At 56.2% G+C, this 19,065-nt stretch overlaps 1 protein-coding gene across 1 annotated transcript in view; it reads left to right on the top strand.

The window, feature by feature from the left end:
• Positions 1-19,065, top strand: part of MGAT5B (alpha-1,6-mannosylglycoprotein 6-beta-N-acetylglucosaminyltransferase B) — an 80,496-nt gene that overhangs the window by 1,729 nt on the left and 59,702 nt on the right. The gene's annotated exons all lie outside the window — the stretch shown is intronic.

Raw genomic sequence — 19,065 nt, 5'->3', positions numbered from 1 at the left:
TCCATTCGTTCAGCTGTCTGTCTGTTTCCTCATTCTATTTGCCAAGGAATTTTCCTGGCTTCGTACTAGCCTGCCTCAGTTTCCCCGACGTGTCACGTGTCATGCAGACTGCAGACCACAGGAAATACTTGGCGTGTCAGGTAGATTTGGAGTGTAATTCCCACGTAGCTTCTCTGGCACCTATAGCTTTGGTCGGTTGTCTATTAAATGTGCATTTTTGATATAAGGAGGAGCAGGAGAGAGAGGGCGACCAGGCCAGCACAGAACCCTCCCAACTGTAGGGGGCAAACATTTGATAGCCTTCACTTCCTGGGATAAATTCAGCAAAGCCACCAAGCCCTAGCCTCCGGAACACCTGGTCCAGCACAGCCTCATTTAGGGAGCTCGGCAGACATTGGGTCACACGTGCTGTGCTCACCTAGAAGCAGCCGTGGTCCGGCCAGATCGTACAACGGAATTCCTCCCGGAGGACGGAGTGGTCTGCAGGCCACACGTTAAACAAGCTCGGGGCTGCTAGGCCACGGGGCAGGTGTTCTTCCCCAAACCGCCTCCTTTCCTCCTGGGATCGCTGCTTGCTCCTCTGGGCGCGGACAAAGGAGAAACCCGGGTTCTGGTCCCTGCCGGGCTCTTTAGCGGGCCACCGACGCTCCCCACCAACTGTCCCTCCTCTGAAAACGAGGGTCTGGACACAGTGGCTGCTAGGATTTCCACGGGCCAGGACAGGCGCTGATTCGCACCCGGGTGAAGGCCCTGCTGCACAGACCCACTTCCCTGTGTTCTCATCCCCGACCCCGCTGGGGGCTTCAGACCATGCAGACGCCTGGGGAGAGGTCCCAGCCCCGGCTCAGCCCTCCAACCCTGTGTTCTCGCAAGAGGAACAGGCCCCAGCGGCGACCCCTGCCAGACGGGGCGAGTGGGAATCAGCGCGCTGGCCCTGGGTTCTCCCAGCCAAGACTCCCGGGCGCTGGGCAATGGCGCTGCTGTTTCCCGCAGCCAGCAGGGGGCGCGCCGCCCGGGCAGTTGGTCTGTGCGCATCTGGAGGCAGGTGCCTCCTTGTGTGCTGGCTGGAGGGCGGGGGAGGAACAGGCCTAGTGAATCCAAGTGGATTTAAACTTCCACTTGGCCCCATCCTGCGGCCTGTGGCCTAAACGCTCATGTGCCTGTTTAAACCCCGAGTTCAGAGAGTGTCCTTATCTTTCCTGAAAGGCACTGAGAACTCATTTTTGCAGAAAATTGAAAACCTTTCCAGATCTCACTTTTCAAAAAAAAAAAAAATTTTTTTTTTAAATCTCACCCGAGGATATTTTTTCCATTGATTGTCAGAGTGGAAGGGGGGGAGAGAAGGGGGGGAGAGAGAGAGAAACTTCAGTGAGAGACACATCACAGTTGCCTCCTGCATGCACCCTGACTGGACCAGGGATTGAACCTGCAACCCAGGTACATGCCCTTGACCGGGAATCTAACCCATGACCCTTTGATGTCTGAGTTTCACAGGATCTTTTAAATCCTCTCGTTCAGTCTCTCTTTTCTGTAGCTGAAAACACAGTCCCCGTGACTAGACAACCCACAAGGGCCGTCCGCTGGGTCCTGGGTCCCTGAAAAAAGCAAGCATGGAGGAGGAAAGTGGGGGCCATGGGCTGCACCCCACTTTGGGTCTGAGCCTGGATACTAGGACCAGGGGAAAGGCAGAGGAGGGTGTTGGGAAGCGGCCGGAAGGCTCAGGAACCCGGAACGTCCATCTTCAATGAGTCGGCTGGGTGACCTCGTCCAGAGCCCTATGGACCGAGTGCCTTCTTAGGAAGAGTTTGCTCGTGGTTCAGCAGAGGTCGGGGCTGGGGGGCGGACAGTAGCTGAGTCATAGCCGCTGACATTTGGTGGCCTCTCACGACTGGGAGGAAGGCACAGGGTTGGTTCTGAGCCAGGACAAGCGGAGTGAGTGTCTTAGGGCAGTAATTAGATTATATTCTTCTGATGGCCCACTGCAAGTTGGGTTCTTGGCGAGACCCTGAGGGCCCTTTGGAGGCTCAGTCAGGAAAAACAGACACCCATTTCTGACCCTGCAAGGGTCTTCCTGAGCCTGGGGGTGACCCTTGTCGCTGATCTCTGTGGCTTCAGCAAGGACCAGCAGAGAGTGCTCTCTCTGTCCAGTTGGTTGCTGTAGACACCCCCACACCCCTGAGCAGGGCTGGGGTCACCTCCCCCAGCCTGAGCCCTGTCAGTGCAGGGCCCCGGTAGACTCAGGCCAGGCAGCCCCCAGCCTCCTGTGCCTGGGGGAACATTGCTCCCCCCCACAGCTGCATCAGCTCTGCACCCCCTAAAAGATGTCCCCTCAGTTGCTAAACTGACTTTTGTCTTATTTGTCTTATCGGCACTGAATTATGTCTATTTTTGTCCGTTGCTTCTCAGAGAAGGGAACAGAATGGGAAACCGATTTGCTCTCATTGTGTCCACAAAGCGCACGTTTTCTTTGTGAGTTGAGATGTCTGACGTCTGGGCTTTGAGAGCCCGTCTTAAACGGTCTAATCGCTGATACCCATCCTGGCTCCGTGCCTTGCACTTGGCTTTCTGTGGATTTGAATTGGGAGGGGGCTGAGGGGGGGCACTTGCCTAACTCATGGATGTTGTTGTTGTTGTTTTTTAAATCCTCACCCAAGGATATTTTCCCATATATCTTCAGATAGAATGGGAGGGACACACACACACACACACACACACAGACCGATGTGAGAGAGACACATTGATTGGTTGCCTCCTGCACCACCTCGACCAGGGCCGGGGACAGAACCGCAACCAAGGTACGTGCCCTTGACCAGCATTGAACCCATGATTCTTTGGTCTGCGGGCCAATCCTCCAACCACTGAGCCACACTGGCCAGGGCTGTTACTGTTTTTTAATCCTCACCCAAGGACATGCTTAGAGAGAGTGAGAGAGAGAGAGAGAGACAGAAACATCGATGTGAGAGAGAAACATGGGTCGGTTGCCTTCTATAGGCTCTGTGATCGGGAATCGAACCAGCAACCTTTCAGGGCACAGGATGATGATCTGCCAGTTGAGCCACTTCGGCTGGGCAAACTCATGGATGTTTTTAGCAAATCAAAGTTTGCTCTTTTGGGTGGATCCTGTCCTCTGTCATTACTTTCTCCCAACCTGTCTCTTCCAATCTTGTCGCTTTCCATGGTCCCTGGGACCTGGTACAGGCCACCCCTGTGCTGTCGAATTAGTAACAGGCCCAGCACAGTCTTGACAGTGTCCCTGGAGGACCGAACCAGGGGCACCGCCCAGCCCTCTTCCCGGGGAAGGAGGGCACATTTCTCCAGCGCCTGTTTGTGCCGGACACCCCTGGGGCTTCCTGTCGGTTGCCGTGCTCTCGGTAGGGTCCCAGTGCTGCGGGGGTTCTCTTACACTCCTCCGTGAAACCTGACCGCGTGCAGAACGGTCACGAGACCAGCCGCCGTGGCTCAGCCCGACGTTAGAGAGATGTGCGCGGATGTAGACGCGGCCTCTTCTCTGGGACGGGGCCACCTGTCGGTGTGGGAGGAGGTGTTCCATCTCTGTCCCCGGTCCTGCTCTCATTGGCCCCGACACTCCCTTTGTCTCCCCTGGTTCCCGCTTTCTGGGGGGAGGGGGAAGGAAGGTGGAAACCGGAATTCCCGAGCCCGAGAAGCCGGCACCACATCCTGGGGTCCGGAGCTGAAGTCGGGACTGGCGCTCACGTGGCGTCCTGCAGGGGACCCCCTCTGCGCCCCCCAAGCATCCTCAGGGATATTTCCTGTTGGATCCAGTGGGTCCAGGGTGCCTGGATGGACGGGTCCTTTGAGGCCTTTACGTTTCGAACAAACACCTCCTCTTAGAGCTCAGGGAGCAAGGCAGCTGCTCCTGGGGGGAGGGGCCGACTGCCCTCACCAGGTCGGAGCTGGCCGCTGGCTCTCTGTTAGAGGGCGGAGGGGAGATCTGGGGGTACACTTTGACCAGGGGCCATCCAGGGGCTTCAGGACAGTCCCAACTTGACCCGGGGCTGTCCTGAGCCAAATGTGCGGACCTTGGCTGGAGTCCACCCACCCTCCTTGCCCTCTCGTCTTATCACTGAGCAGCAGCAGCAGCAGGGACCCGAGCGCGGCCGCCCTTATGGTCCGGCGGGAGCACAGGGCCCGCCCCCCTGACTTCAGTCTCTGTCTGCAGCTGAGGCTCCGGCAGTATTTCCCCTTAATCTGCTTAATGCAGATACCCCCCCACACACACACACACACCCTGGCTTCTAACTTTAGCCCCTTTGCTGCTAGGGGATAGGTTTTTTTCTCTTTAAACTTTGTATGTATTGATTTGAGAGAGAAACATTAATTTGTTGTTCCACTTATTTATGCATTCACTGGTTGACTGGGGCTTTGAAACCTGAAAACTGGGCGTATCAGGGACAACGCTCTAACCAATTAAGTTCCCCGGCCAGGGCTTCGAGGTGTCAGTTTTCTGAGTGGGAAAATTATGGGCTCAATTATGCCCCCTCTCTAAATTAACATGTTGAAGCCTTAACCCCAAGACCTCAGGATGTGGCTATTTGGAGATAGATCTTTAAAGAGGTAATTAGCCCGCCGGTGTGGCTCAGTGGTTGAGCGTCAACCCTGCACCAAGAGGTCCCAGTTCGATTCCCGCTCAGGGCACATGCCCAGGTTGTGGGCCCGATCCCCAGTGGGGGGCATGCAGAAGGCGGCCAATCGATGTTCTCTCTCATTGATGTTTCTCTCTCTCTTTCCCTCTCCCTTCCTCTCTCTCTAAAATCAATAAAGAAGAAAAAAAGAGGTAATTAAGGTAAAATGAGGTCATCGGGGTGGGCCCTGACCCAGTATGACTGGTACCCTTATAAGAAGAGGGAATTAGGTCCTGGTTGGTGTGGCTCAGGGGTTAGAGCATCGGCCCTCACACCGAAGGGTCTCAGGTTCAATTCCCAGTCAAGGGCACATACCTGGGTTGCAGGTTCCATCCCTGTCCCAGTCAGGGTGCGTGCGGGAGTCAACCCATCCACGGACCTCTCTCACATTGATGTTTCTCTCATTCTCGTTCTCTCCCCCTCCCACTCTCTCCAAAAACCAATGGAAAAAATATCCTTGGGTGAGAATTAACCACAAAAACAAAGGGAATTAGGACATAGGCAGACACAGGGACGACCATGTGAAGGTCCCACAGCCAAGGAGCGAGGCCTCAGAAGAAACTGACCCTGCCCACACCTTGACCTTGGGCTTCTACCTCCAAAACTGTGAGGAAGCAGCTTTCTGTTGTCCACGCTGCCCAGCCCAGTGCCCTTGGAGGGGACGAGGGCAGTACCATTGCCTGGCAAGCAGGACAGAGTTCTCCCGCCCTGTCCTGCCCTCCGGAAGCTGACCCAAGAGGGTCAGGCTCCAGGACCCACCTGTGGCCAGTTGCTTAAGTGGAGCTGGGCCTTCTCCTCTGGCCTGGAAGTCCAGGAACCTCAGGTGACATCCTGGGGGTGGAGGTCAGTTGTGCAGCTGGGCTGGTCCTTGCACATGGGTGCGTCTTGAGTGTGTGTACTGATGGGAAAGATGAAGCTTAGCGTTGGGGCTGAATTCCCCTCCACACCATGGAGCACACAGCATGCTCTTCCTTTCTTTAAAAAAATCACCTTTAGCCCTGGCCAGTTTGGCTCAGCAGTAGAGCGTCTGCCCGCAGACCAATGACTCGTTGGTTCGATTCCGACCAAGGGCACGTACCTCAGTTGTGGTTCGTCCCTGGCCCTGGTCGGGGTCATGCAGGAGGCAACCAGTTGATGTGTCCCTCTCACATCGGTGTTTCTCTCTCCCTTTCTTTCCCTCCCACTCTATCTGTAGATAAATAGAAAAATATCCTTGGGTGAGGATTTAAAAAAATATCACCTTTATTGTAGTCTAGCTTTCAGAATTAAAATATGCATGTTTTAAGTGTATCAGCCAATGTATTCACCCTGCCACCAACACCATAATCAAGACACAGAGAGTATGCTTTTTTAAAAAAATATATTTTTTCTTTTTATTGATTTTTAGAGAGAGAGGAAGGGAGAGGGAGAGAGAGATAGAAACTGGCAACCTCTTGGTACGTGTTCCATGCTCAACCACTGAGCCACACTGGCTGGGCCAGAGTATGGTTTTCTAGACTTATTCAGGTATATTGGCAAACAAAATTGCAATATTTTTATTTATTTAGAAAGAGGGGAAGGGAAAGAGAGAGAGAGAGAAACATTGATGTGTGAAACATGGATCAGCTGCCTTCTGCACGCCCCTCCTGGGGATCGAGCCCCCAACCTGGGCATGTGCCCTGACCAGGAATGGACCTGGGACCTCTCAGTCCATGGGGTGACGCTCAATCCACTGAGCCACATTGCAAAATTGCAATATTTTTAAAGTGCACATCGTGGTGATTTGAGATACGTATACATTGTGAAAGGCTGCCCACCAGTCGTCATGAACATATCCATCACTTCACAGTTACCTTTTCTTGTGAGAACGCTGAACTTTGCTCTCAGCGAATTTCAACTGTTACTTCAACTGATAATTACCTTTCTACTCTCCGGTTCGACATTTTTTAAAGATTCTACACAGAAGTGATACCTTGTAGTATTTGTCTTTTTCTTCTTCTTTTTTTCTTTTCTTTATTGATTTTAGAGAGAGAGGAAGGAAAAGGAAGAGAGAGACAGACACATCAATGAGAGAGAACATCAATTGGCTGCCTCCTGCATGCCCCCCACTGGGGATTTGGCTCACAACCTGGACATGTGCCCTGACTGGGAATCAAACCAGCAACTCTTGGTGCACAGGCCGACGCTCAACCACTGAGCCACACTGGCTGGGCTATTTGTCTTATTCCACCTGGTTTATTTTACTTGGCATAATGTCCTCCAGTTTCGTCCATGTGGTTGCAAATGGCAGGATTTTCTTTTTTATTTATTTTTATTTTTTAGTTGTTTTTTTTAATCCTCACCCAAGGACATTTTTCCATTTTTTGTTCAGATAGAGTGGGAGGGAGAGAGAGAGAAGCATCGACGTGAAAGGGACACATCAAGTGGTTGCCACTTGCACGACCCAACCAGGGCCGGGGACAAACTGCAATTGATGTACGTGCCCTTAGTGGGAACCGATCCCAGGTCTCTCTGGACCACAGGCCGACGCTCTAACCGCTGAGCCAAATCGGCCAGGGCAGGATTTTCTTCTTTTTTAAAGACTGAGCTATTCCTCCCTGGTCGGTTTGGCTCAGTGGTTAGAGCGTCGGCCCGTGGATCAGAGAGTCCTGGGTTCGGTTCCTGCTAAGGACACGTACCTCAGTTGCGGTTCGTCCTCAGCCCTGGTTGGGGTCGTGTGGGTGGCAGCCAGTCGGTGTGTCTCTCTTGCATTGATTGATGTTTCTCTCTCTCTCTCTCTCTCCCTCCCGCTCTATCTGAAGAAAATGCAAAAATGTCCTCGGGTGAGGATAAAAAAAAAAAAAAAAGACTGAGCTATTCCAGAGTGTGTGTGTGTCCACCATATATTCTTTATTCTTTTCTCATTTTCCACACCGTGGCTATTGTGGTTAATGTTGCCATGGACATGGGAGTGCAGATGTCTCTTTGAGACAGTGATTTCGTTTCTTTTGGATGTATACCCAGAAATGGGATGGCTTGATCGCATGGTAGTGCTATTTTTAATTCATTGAGGAATCTCCATATTTTGCTTTCCATAGTGACTAGAGAAATTTGCATTCCCGCCAACAGTGCACAAGGGTTCCCTTTGCTCCACAGCCTCAGCAACGCTTACCTCTTATCTTTTTAAAAATCATGTTTTTATTGATTTTTTAGAGAGAGAAGAAGGGAAAGATAGAAACATCCATGTGAGAAATACTGCTCGGCCGCCTCCTGCACGCCCCCTACTGGGGACCAAGCCTGCAACCCGGGCGTGTGCCCTGACCGGGACTCAGCCTGGGACCCTGGGACGACGCTCATCCACTGAGCCACACTGGCCGGGCTCTTTTTGAGAACAGACATCCTAACAGGTGTGAGGGGACATCTCATTGTGCTTTTGATTGGCATTTCCCTGACGATTAGTGACGCAGGGCACTTTTCATGCACCTGTTGGCCATTTGTATGCCTTTTTGGAAAATCATCTATTCATGCCTTTTGCCCATTTTTTAATTGGGTTATTTGTGGGGGTTTTGTTGTTGCTGTTATTGATTGTATGAGTTCCTTCTCTATTTGGGATAGCAACCCCTTACCGGTACGTGATTTGCAAATGACCTGTCCCGTTCCGGAGGCTGCCTCCTCATCTCGGTGGTTTTCTTTGCTGTGCGGAGCTTCTCAGAGTGCTGGGTCCCCTCTGACTCCCGTTGCCCGCGCTCACGGTGTGCCCCCTCCACGAGGACGTCAGAAAAGCCATCCGCGTCTGGTCAGGGCAGGCGCAGCCGAGCTGGCTGGGCCTCCTCGAGTGTGACTGTCTCAGCTAAGCTGTCCCGTGGTAGGAGAAACGGGCAGAGCGGACAAGCTGCGGACGGCTCCCGCCGCAGGCGCCGGGCTCGCTGGGACTCGAGTGTTCTGCGGCCACCACTGCCCAGGGTCACAGTCAAGCCTGCTGGGCACTCGCACTGATGGAGACCTTCTGAAGGTCACTGCCAAGTCGGGATGCCCTAAATGCATGGTGGGTCACGGCGAGTCTCCTTGACAGGAGGAGCCACGAGAGACGACGTGTTCTGTGGAGCAGAGCGGTCCTCCGGGAGCAGGCTGGAATGCACTGCCCCGGGCAAGGTGTCGTGTGGGCAGGGAGGGCCTGGAGGGCGGGTGTGCTCAGTCCGCATGGCCTGGAGCTGCCCACAGCCACCAAGGGTGAGACCAGGGGTTCTGTCCTGGGGTGCTCTTAGCCTGACAGTGGAGAATGACTGGGTGGCCCACTCCCAGCGCACGGTGCACCCCGTGCCTGTCTCATAGCTGGTGTGTTGGGCAATTCTGTGAGGCTTGACTCCCTCCGGTGCCCCTGGGTCCCCATCTGCGGGCTGCCGTTGCCGCCCTCCCCGGACAGCCCCTCCAGCCTCCACGCTGGCTCTGCTGGAGATGATCGAAGTTTTCAGACTATGTAGCCAAGGCAACCTGTAAATATAGCATAAACTGATTCTGGTTTGGATGGAGACTGTTTTTATTAGATGTCCACTTGTCCCCATCTTGCTCCTGGGTCCCCATGTTGCTTTTTGGTTCCCCTGGGTTTTGGGGTCCCTGAGACTGCCCCCACATTTGGCGATTCACGGGAGAGACCGGCAGGACTCAGCTGTAGCTGTCCGCAGGGCTAAGGTTTATTCCGGCAAAAGGACAAAGAGGCGCCCAGGGACAGGACTCGGGCGGGGCCTGGATGAGCGAGCCGGCGCCGAGGCTGCCTCGGTCCTGTGATGCCCACTCGGTCCTGTGATGCCCACTCGGTCCTGTGATGCCCACTGGAGCCCCAGCTCCCAGGGCTTTCTCAGGGGGTTGGTCACATACCTGAGCAGCCCTCAGCGTTCCAGACTGCTCGCCGCAGAGCAGGTGTGCTCGCCAAGCACATGTTGGTCCAGGCAGGTCAGGCACAGCGAGCCCTGGGCACGTAGGGAAGGGAGCCCCGAGCGCCCAGCTGCCACTCAGAGCCTGCTTGGCCTCCTGAGGATGGCAGGGGTCTTGGCCAGGCGCTCAGCGAGCTGGCCTCTCCCGTCCTGATCTTCTCCTCCCAGAAACAAACACGCAACCATGGTGGGATCTAACTGTGGAGGCTCGGGATTTTCCTTGAGGGGAGTCTGGCCTGTGAGAGACAAAAGCTTAGACAGGTCAGGAGGGGCAGTTTGGGTCCGGCACCCGTGTGTTTGGGTGCTCCCTCTCCGTGTCGACTTCACTCTCTCTTCAAGAGCAACTTTTTTTTTCCCCCCAATCCTCACCCGAGGATATTTTTCCATTTATCTTCAGACAGAGTGGGAGGGGAAGAGAGGGAGAGAGAGAGAAACACTGATGTGAGAGCGACACATTGACGGGTTGCTTCCCGCATGACCCCCACCAGGGCTGGGGATGAATTGCAACTGAGGTATGTGCCCTTGACCGGAATCAAACCCATGGCTCATTGGTCCGCGGGCCGACGCTCCACCGCTGAGCCAAACTGGCCAGGGCAAGAGCAACTTTTTTTTTAATCCTCACCTGAGGACATTTTTTCCATTTTTTGTTCAGAAAGAGAGGGAGGGAGGGGGAGAGAGAGAGAGAAACATCAACGTGAAAGGGACACATCGAGTGGCTGCCACCCGCACGACCAACCAGGGCCGGGGACAAACTGCAACCGAGGTACATGCCCTTAGCGGGAACCGAACCCGGGTCTCTCTGGACCGCAGGCCGACGCTCTAACCGCTGAGCCAAACAGGCCAGGGCAAGAGCAACTTCTAAGGACAAAACCAGAACATTGAGCTTATTCCGCCCCCCTGCAGTGAAGGCTAAGGCTGGACTGACCACCCCTGTGGGACAGGTACCCCTGGTGGGGCTGAACTCAGCCCAGGCGCGGGGCCCAGGGTCCTCTGAGACTTCCCACTGTGTTCCTGAAAAGTTACACACCATACCTCCTACTCCCATGAAGTGGGAGAGCAAGAGGGGTGCAGTTCCGGAGCACCCCCCGGAGGTGGGAGAGAAACCGGCAGAGGCCACGGGGCCACGGGGTCAGGTGGGCGTCTCTGAAGGGTGTCCTTCCTCAGTGTCACCTCGCTGAGTCGCCTCCTTTGCTGATATTCCTGCACAAGACCCAATTCATTATCATCCTAAAAATTGATTTCCAAAAAGAGCCTTCAGCTCCAGAACGGCCGAGATCAGGGGTGATGGATGGCTTTATTAGCATGCTTCAATTTTATATTTATCAAATTAAACCAGCAGCCAAGGGCACTTAATTAAGATTCTTTCTCATCAGTCAGAGAGAAGATGGGGGAGAGTAAGGGCTGGTGACCGTATCTTAGGGGAAAGTTTTAAATGCCCGAGACAACACGCTAGAGGCCATCTTGGGGTTTGGGGGGGTCACAGGCTGGAGTAGGGTTGTCTTCATGCTGGGAATCCGGGGGATCCTGGGCTGGGTCCCCTTCCTCTGCTCTTTGCTTTCTCTCCTGTAAGCGTTTGCCAGTCAGAAAACCCACATTTATTCAGCGCCAGTCCCCGGGGCGTCCTGGGTGCGTGTGTGCAAATAGGTAAGAGCACAGAGCGAACGAGGGAGGCCAAGCTCGGAGACAGGATCTGGGTTCAAGTCCCGACTCTCCTCTTTCCTGACTGTGTACCTGTGGCAAGTTTCTTCATTTTCGAGACATAAGTCACATAAAATCTAACTCCTTAGCGTGTGCAAGTCAGTGGTTTTCAGTACATTCATAAGATTGTGCAAACATCCTCATTACCCAGTCCTATCCATTTTCTCCAACCCAGAAAGAAGCCCCCCGCCCCCCGATAGCAGCCACTGCCCGCCCCGGGCAACACTAACCCACTTCCAGCCCGTATACAGTTGCCCACTCTGAACATTTCTTGTAAACGGGATCACACCACGTGTGGCCTTCTGTGACTGGCTTCTTTCATTGAACATGTGTGTGTGTGTGTGTTTAATCCTCACCTGAGGATATGTTTTTATTAATTTTAGAGAGAGAGAGAGAGAAACATGGATGTGAGAGAGAAACATTGATTGTCTGCTTCCCATAGGAGCCCCGACGGGGGATCGAACCCGCAACCTGGGTGAGCCCTGTAGAGTCAGCACATTCAGACCGTTGTTCCACCATCACCACCACCCGTCCTCAGGACTCCTTTGGTCTCGCAAAGTGGACACTCTCCCCAATGAGCAACTCCCCCTCCCCCAGCCCCGGGCACCCTCCCCTTTCTGTCTCTGTGAATGCGACTCCTGTAGGAACCTCCTATAAGTGGAATCACACAGTATTTGTTCTTTTTTATTATTATTCTTTATTGATTTTAGAGACAGGAAGGGAGAAGGAGAGAGAGAGAATCATCGATGAGAGAGAACATCGATCAGCTGCCTCCCGCATGCCCTGCATTGGGGAGGGGCCCACAACCTGGGCACGTTTCCTGACCGGGAATCGAACTGGCGACCTCTTGGTGCAGGGTCGACGTTCCACCACTGAGCCACACCAGCCGGGCGAGGACCATTCCTTTTCAAGGCTGAAGAGCACTCTGTCCTATGGACAAACCACATTTCGCCTGCCTAGTCCTCCATCATGGACCAGGTGGGTAGCTTTCAGCGCTTGGCCATTCTGAACGGCCTTCTGTGAACACCGTGTGCGGGCCCCGTGTGGCCGCCGGTCCCCTTTCTCTCCAGCGGAGACCTGACAGTGAAATGACTCCGTCCTTTGAGCCTCAGTGTGTGTTTGTGAAACAGGAGTCGTCATCTTGCAAGTACAAACTGATGAGGTCCGCGCCGGTGAGTGGGTGCTGGCGCGAGGGGGGCTGATAATAACAATGATTTCATCTTCCTGCCTGAAGCTAGTCTGCCAGGACCTTATAATTTAGTAAGAAAATGAGCAAACAAAAAATCAGCACTCTCTGCGTACCAGGCCCTGTGAGAAGCCCTCAAGGGTGATCATCACCGCAGGGATAAGGAAACCGAGGCTCCAAGGGTACTTTGCCCAAGGTCACAGTCAGGAGGGCGGTGCAGGATTGGAGCACAGGCCCCTCCGACTGAGACTGCGCTCAAGCAGTGAACAGGGAAGCTCCTGGGCTGGCCCCGCCCCCACCGCGCAGGCACCTACCTTTCAGGTGCACAGGTGAGCATCCTCCCAGCCTCAGTGCAGCCTGTCCCCTCACAGGCAGGGCCAGGCGGGGCCACGCCCTGAGGGCTATATGGATTAGGCCAGGAATATGGAAGGGAGCCCACTGCAGGGAAGATGCCCAGAGTGAGCGGGGATTTGCACAAGAAACCAGGTTTGGGGTCTAAACTCCCCAGGGGATGCCTGCTCCTGTCTGCCCCTCAGACCCTGAAGCCAGGCTTTGGAAGCCAGTGAGTGACAGCAGGTAGGAGCGTGGGCTCTGAGGTCTGCGGGGCCTGAGTCGGGAGCCTGGATTTGCAGTGAGACACGCACCTCTCTGAACCTCAGTCTCCTCCTCTGCGAAGGGAGCCTCGAGCCACACGGTGTCCAGCAGGGCAGCTCCAGCAGGGTGGCACGTGAGCTTGGTGCTGCTGCAACAACGGACAACCTCGTGTAACCGCTTAAAACAACAGAAACCTACCCTTTTACAGGCCAGGAGAGCAGACGTCCAAAATGTGTCTCACGGGGCTAAAATCAAGGGTCAGCAGGGCTGGCTCCTTCTGGAGACTCGGGGTGGGGCCGGAGAATCTGTCTCCTGCTGTTTTCGGCGTCTAGAGTCCGCCTGCGTTCTCGGCGAGAGGCCTCGTTCAGCATCTTCAGAGCCCGTGATGTCAGGCTGAGTGCTCACGCCGCATGGCTCTGCCTGGCGCTCCCTTTGCTCCGGACCCTTTGATTACAGTGGGCTGCCCGAGTGTCCAGGGTGGTCTCCCTCTTTTAGGGTCAGTGTGGCTCACTGGTTGAGCATCGACTCCTGCACCAAGAGGTCCCGGTTTGATTCCCAGTTAGGACACATGCCCAGGCTGTGGGCCAAATCCCCAGTGGGGGAGACAGCCCATCGACGTTCTCTCTCATGGATGTTTCTCTCTCTCTCTCTCTCTCTCTCTCTCTCTCCTCTTCTCTAAAATCAATAAAGAAAAAAATGTTTGAACAAAAATTTCATCTGCAACCTTAATCCCATTTGCCATGCAATATAACATGCTCACAGATTCCAGGGGTCAGGGGGGTCCCCTCTGGGAGCCCATGGTTTTGCCATCCCAGATGGCTACTCCCATATCCCTGCATTGTGGCCTGCAATGTAACTAGAGAAACCGTCCAGAAAAGAAAGGGGATCCCTTTTTAAAAGGTTGCCCTGCTAAAGCAAATTTAAATAGCAATGTAAACATGCCACGTAGTTAGAGTCCCTGGGTCATCTCCTGGAGCGCAGTAGGTGCTCAACAAAGGGCATCTCTCGATCTTGTTAAAGAAAGAGCTCACCTGTGTCCCCGGTACTGGATGGGGTCCGCTTGGGAGGGCCCCTGTCTGTTGTGTCCCTGGCTTCCCCGCCCACCCCATGAACACACACCCGCACACGCGCGCACACGCAGCAGCCAACTTCCCGACAGAACAGGGAACGCGCAATGGCTGTGCTCCCGGCGCCCACAAGCTGTGCCGCAGAATGGCCTTCTGGCATAAATAAAAAATAAACGCCAGACGCCGCTTTCCAATCGGAGGATTAGCCTAAATGTTGTGAAACAGAAAGCATGAAATATGCACGGGAGAAGCAGCCCTCCCCACCTCCGGCCTCCCTGCACCGCTCGCGCGGCGTCTGGTGGGGCTGCGTGTTCCCGCCCCGCGAGGCTGCTGCTGATTTGTGCGCCGTGTCAGTAAATGCTGTTATGACATTATTAATGCTCCGCACTCCAGCAAAGGACAATGGCCTATTGCTTCTCAGCGCGCTGTCTGCTGCCGAAGTCGGAGCACATTAAATGGGGATTTCAAACACGGTCAGCTGCTCGGTTCTTTCTTGCCTCTCCCCCTTCCCCACCAGGCCCCGTCTGTGAGCAATCTTGACGCCTTGAGAAGGTAGAGGCAGCAGCCAAGCCTCCCCAGCCCAGGGAGGCTGGGGGAGGGGGAGACATCGCAGGACATGCGGAGGCCCCCAGGGACCCCCCCCCCTCCGAGCGCACCTAACAGCTTCACCTCCCCCCTGGGGGCAGGGAGGTGCCCCTGCAGTGGAAGGCTGGGCCTCAGGAAAGCTGGACTAGCTGGGTGGGCAGGGCTGGTGGGCCCCCTGCTGCACCCTCTGGTCACACCCACAGGGGACCCAGGTGACTGACTTACCGATGGATTTTATAATCTTGCACAATGTTTTAAAATCTTGAGCCTACATTTTAAAAGTATGGGACTTCCGATGATGAGAAGCCTAGATTTCTGACTCCCTTGAAATACGTGGGCCCAGTCACTCAAAGCACGTGGCCCTCCAGTCCTTGCTCATCGCTAAGTGCTGGGCCCCTCCCACCAGGTCCCGAGGTTGAACAGTGTCCCCACCACCCCAAAATGCATGTTTAGGAATTACGGTCTTTGCAGATGTAATGAGCTGAGATGAAGTCATTCTAGATTAGGGTGGGCCTAATGCAATGGCTGGTGTTTTTATAAGAAGAGGAAAGGACACAGAGACACACAGGGCCAGGTGACACCCAGGGTCGCCAGCCTGCACCAGCAGCCGGGAGGGAGCCTGGGATGGATGCTCTCGGGCGGAGCCCGGGTGTAACCGACCCTGCTAACCCCTTGATTTCCGACTTCTGGCCTCCAGACCAGGGAGACAGTCCGTTTCTGTTGCCTGGATCTCCTCAGTTCGTTGTTATTTCTTTTTTTATCCTCACTCAAGGATATTTTTATCTTCAGATAGAGTGGGAGGGAGAGAGGGAGGAAGAGAGAGAGAGAAACACCGATGGGGGAGAGACACATCGACTGGTTGCCACCCACATGACTCCAACTGGGGCCGGGGACAAACTGCAACCGAGGTACGTGCCCTTAGCGGGAACCGAACCCGGGGCCTCTCCGCTCCGAGGGCCGATGCTCTAACTGCTGAGCCAAACCGGCCAGGGCTGTTGTCATTTCTTATAGCAGCCCCAGGACTGCTATAGCACCCCTCCCTTCTATGCCTGGCCCACGCTCTAGGCATTGTGAGTGTGACACCGGGAATACGTCTCCCACTTCCTCTGAAACCCTTCCCCAGGGCCCTGCTCCCTCTCTCTGGACAGAGGTCCTGCCCTGCTGCCGGAGCCTCCTGCTGGCTCGGGCCTTCTCCCAACCCTCGGCCAGGCCAGCAGGTCCCCCAGAGCGCAGTGGAGAGAGCATGTTCAGGGGCTCAGGCTGATGTAGCACGTTGGACTAGCCCGTGGTTCTGTTTACAGCCTCTAAGGAGAAGAACCACAAAAGGGGAGGGTTTGGAATCTCGCGTGGCCCGACATCACCAGCCCTTGGACGTGCCCTCTAGCCAGAGTGGCTGATCCCTGCTCCCCTGTCCTCCACTGCGCCTCGCCGACTCTGCTTCCTTGTCAGAAGGCAGTGGGAGTTCACCTAGAATGGCAGGTCTCCGCCCTGGCCAGTAAAAACCTGATATGCCCAGGCCTCCCCTTAGATACCAAATCAAGGTAAGGACTTCGTTTTGATACATTGTGTCAGCGATTCTGCTGTGAGCCTGCGCTAAGAACCCCTGGCCTGTGGGGTGGCCTGTTGGTTTGGGTTCACCGAGGTGGATGCTGAGACACGGGTTCAGGTGCCAGCATTTGTCTGGGAGGGGAGCCCAGGCACATGGCAGAGGAGGGGGAACGGGGCAGGGCAGGGGAGGAAGCCAAAGTGCAGTGTTCGCAGAGTGGTCACCACGGCGGGCAGCTGGAACTGTCTTGCTGGGGGACTCTGGGAGCCGGTGTGGAACATGCCAGAGTACCCCACCTGAGGGAGAGGGACATGGGTATTCTTCATTCCTTGCGGGCTGCTTCCAGGCCATTAATTCCTTGGCACTTCTGTCTTGCCCCTCGTGTTTGAGCACGTTCCCGCAGCCAGAAACAAGCCTCCCAGGTGTTCTCAGCCATCTGCCTCTGGCATGCAGAGGTGAGTGCCCGGGGAACAGGGTGGGCACCCACAGCATCTGCTGCAGGTAGACAGACACTGGACTAGCCACGACCACCGTCCTGTGGGGCTCACAGGTGCAGGCAGTAGACAATTTACAGCCATTACCAGGCTCAGTTCTCATAACGGCCCTGGGAAAGTAGCCTGGTTTACAGCCGAGGAAACAGGCACAGAGAGGTCGTGCCCAAGGGCGCATGACACTGGACTTCCAAGTTTCCTCCTGTTATCTACAGGACGATGGAGAGCGAGCGGGTGTGCTGAACTCTGCAACAGATAAGGGGCTGCCCGAAGGGACCGGAGAGAAGCGGCAGCCGGGGGGTGGCTGGCTCAGAAGGTGGCTTTCACTGTCCTCATGGGCCTCCCTGCCTGGCCTGAGCCCACAGTCAGGTGGCAGCCTGGGCCTTCCCCCTGCCCACCTCAAGGCCCAGAGGGAGTGAGGAGGACCCTCTCGCCTGAATTCTGGTGTCCAGCAGAGGGAAGGCCACCTCCCCAGATAAGCTGCACAAGACATGGCCATGCCTTTGGGGGAGACCCATCTTTCCCCCTCCCCTTTGGCCTAAAATGCCAACCACTGAGGTGTAAATTCGACCCCCCCGAGCTTCCGTGAGAGACATACAAATTGGAAGGGCCGTTTCATCCCTTAGTGTACGTGTGGCTTTGGCCTGGACACCCAGGATGAAATGCCAGCCAGTGTGTGGCAGGAGTAGGCACCCGGGCACCAGGTGGGAGTTAGAGCCCGGCAGAGACCCCGCCCTCTGAGAGCCGCCCGGCCAGCCTGCCGCGATGCTGTCTTCCACCAGCACGAAGGCATGGCCATGTGTCCTTGTTCAGTGCAAATGTGCTCCCTGCTGGAGTAACAGTCCGCCAACACCAATTCATCATCGGGCTTCAGTCGCAGAGAGCAGGCGATGAGATCATGGAACACGGGACAGGTGAATTCTGATGAAGAATAAGCAGGAAAAGCAGGAGTATGAGTCACTGCTGGTGAGAAATGACTCAGGGCTGGGAGGTGGGCTAGGGGGCGGCAGCAGGGCTGGGCTGGGCCTGGCTGGATGAGAATCAAGGCTTTCTCTTCTCCGAAACCATGCTGTAGAGTCATTGTCTGGGATGGAAAAGCCCTGAGGGTCATCCATATCATTTTACACACGGCCTGAGGCCTTGGGCTCTTCCCTATGTGTGTGTGTGGGGGGGGGAGGGGGGCTTCCCAGTCTCCAAAAATGAAGAAGTGGGGGTGGGGTGGGGAGAGGGCACCTACATGCTTTATAGAGTTGGATGGCCTTAGTGAATATCTGGTCACTCTCATTTCACAGAAACCAAGGCGGGGAAGTCCCCCTGACTTGAGCCAGTCGTCACTGGTTACTGGAGGGTCTGAGACTAGAACTCAGGCCCTCAGAGTGTGCCCCCACTTCTGGGCTCAGTGGAAGGACCTGTGTGTCACTAGCGGGGCTTGAACTCAGATCAGTAAGCCAAGGGCAGCCGCGGCAGCTTCTGACCAGAGAGCAGAGGAAGGGTGAGGGTTGCAAAGCAAAATCAGAGCAGGTGTGCAGGGGCCGGTGCAGAAGCTACAGGGGCGGGGCGACAGAGGCCGAGGCCTGAGGGCCCTGGCACGGGGCAGACGGGGGTGTCTTTTCCCAACGATGACCTCCTCTGTGCTCTGCAGAAACCCATGAAGCTCTCGGCCCTCTGCCCTCCGGGCTGGTAGCGCGGGAGATGCTTCCCAAAGTGGAGCCGGGTGAAATTGTTCGGTTGGAGGGAGGCGCGGTGACCCACGGCCACGCGTCCCCCGCGCCCCGCCCCAAGCCGGGCGAGCGCGCTGCTGGGCCTCCGCCACCAGGTGGCGCCGACGCGCCGAGAAAGCGGGGCAGCGGCTCCCGAGCCGCCCCAGCCGCGGCTCCACCGCCTTCCCCGAGGAAACAATGCGGCGCCTCCCCGCGTAGCGCGGCGCGGGCCGGACGCGGACGCCCGAGCGAGCCCGCGGCAGAGCGGACGCAGGGCTCCTTCGCCGAGGGCCATGGGCGCTGCGCGGCGCCAGGCCGGGGAGCGGCGCGGCCCGGAGGCGCGGGGGGCGGGGGCGCGGGCGCGGGGCCCCCGCTAGCCGGCACCGAGGGCGCGGGCCCGGGCATGAGGGCGCCCGCGGCGGGGAGCCCGTCTGCGCGCCGCGGCGCCGTCCCGCCCAGCGAGCGAGCCCGAGCAGGCACACGCGCGGCCGGCGGTCTGGGGGCGCGCCGCCTCCCGGCCCCCAAAATGTGAAGCGGGGAGGGCGGACGCGCAGAGACGGCCCGGCCGGGCGCCCTCGCCCCCTCCAGCAGCCGCGTCGCTCCCCTCCCCCGGCGGCCGAGGCCGCGCCGACCCGCGGGCCGCGGCCCGAGCAGCGACGCCGCCGA

Source organism: Molossus molossus, unplaced genomic scaffold (genome assembly GCF_014108415.1).
Source record: "Molossus molossus isolate mMolMol1 unplaced genomic scaffold, mMolMol1.p scaffold_m16_p_19, whole genome shotgun sequence".
NCBI lineage: Eukaryota > Metazoa > Chordata > Mammalia > Chiroptera > Molossidae > Molossus > Molossus molossus.
This window is presented reverse-complemented; position numbering and strand designations above follow the sequence as displayed.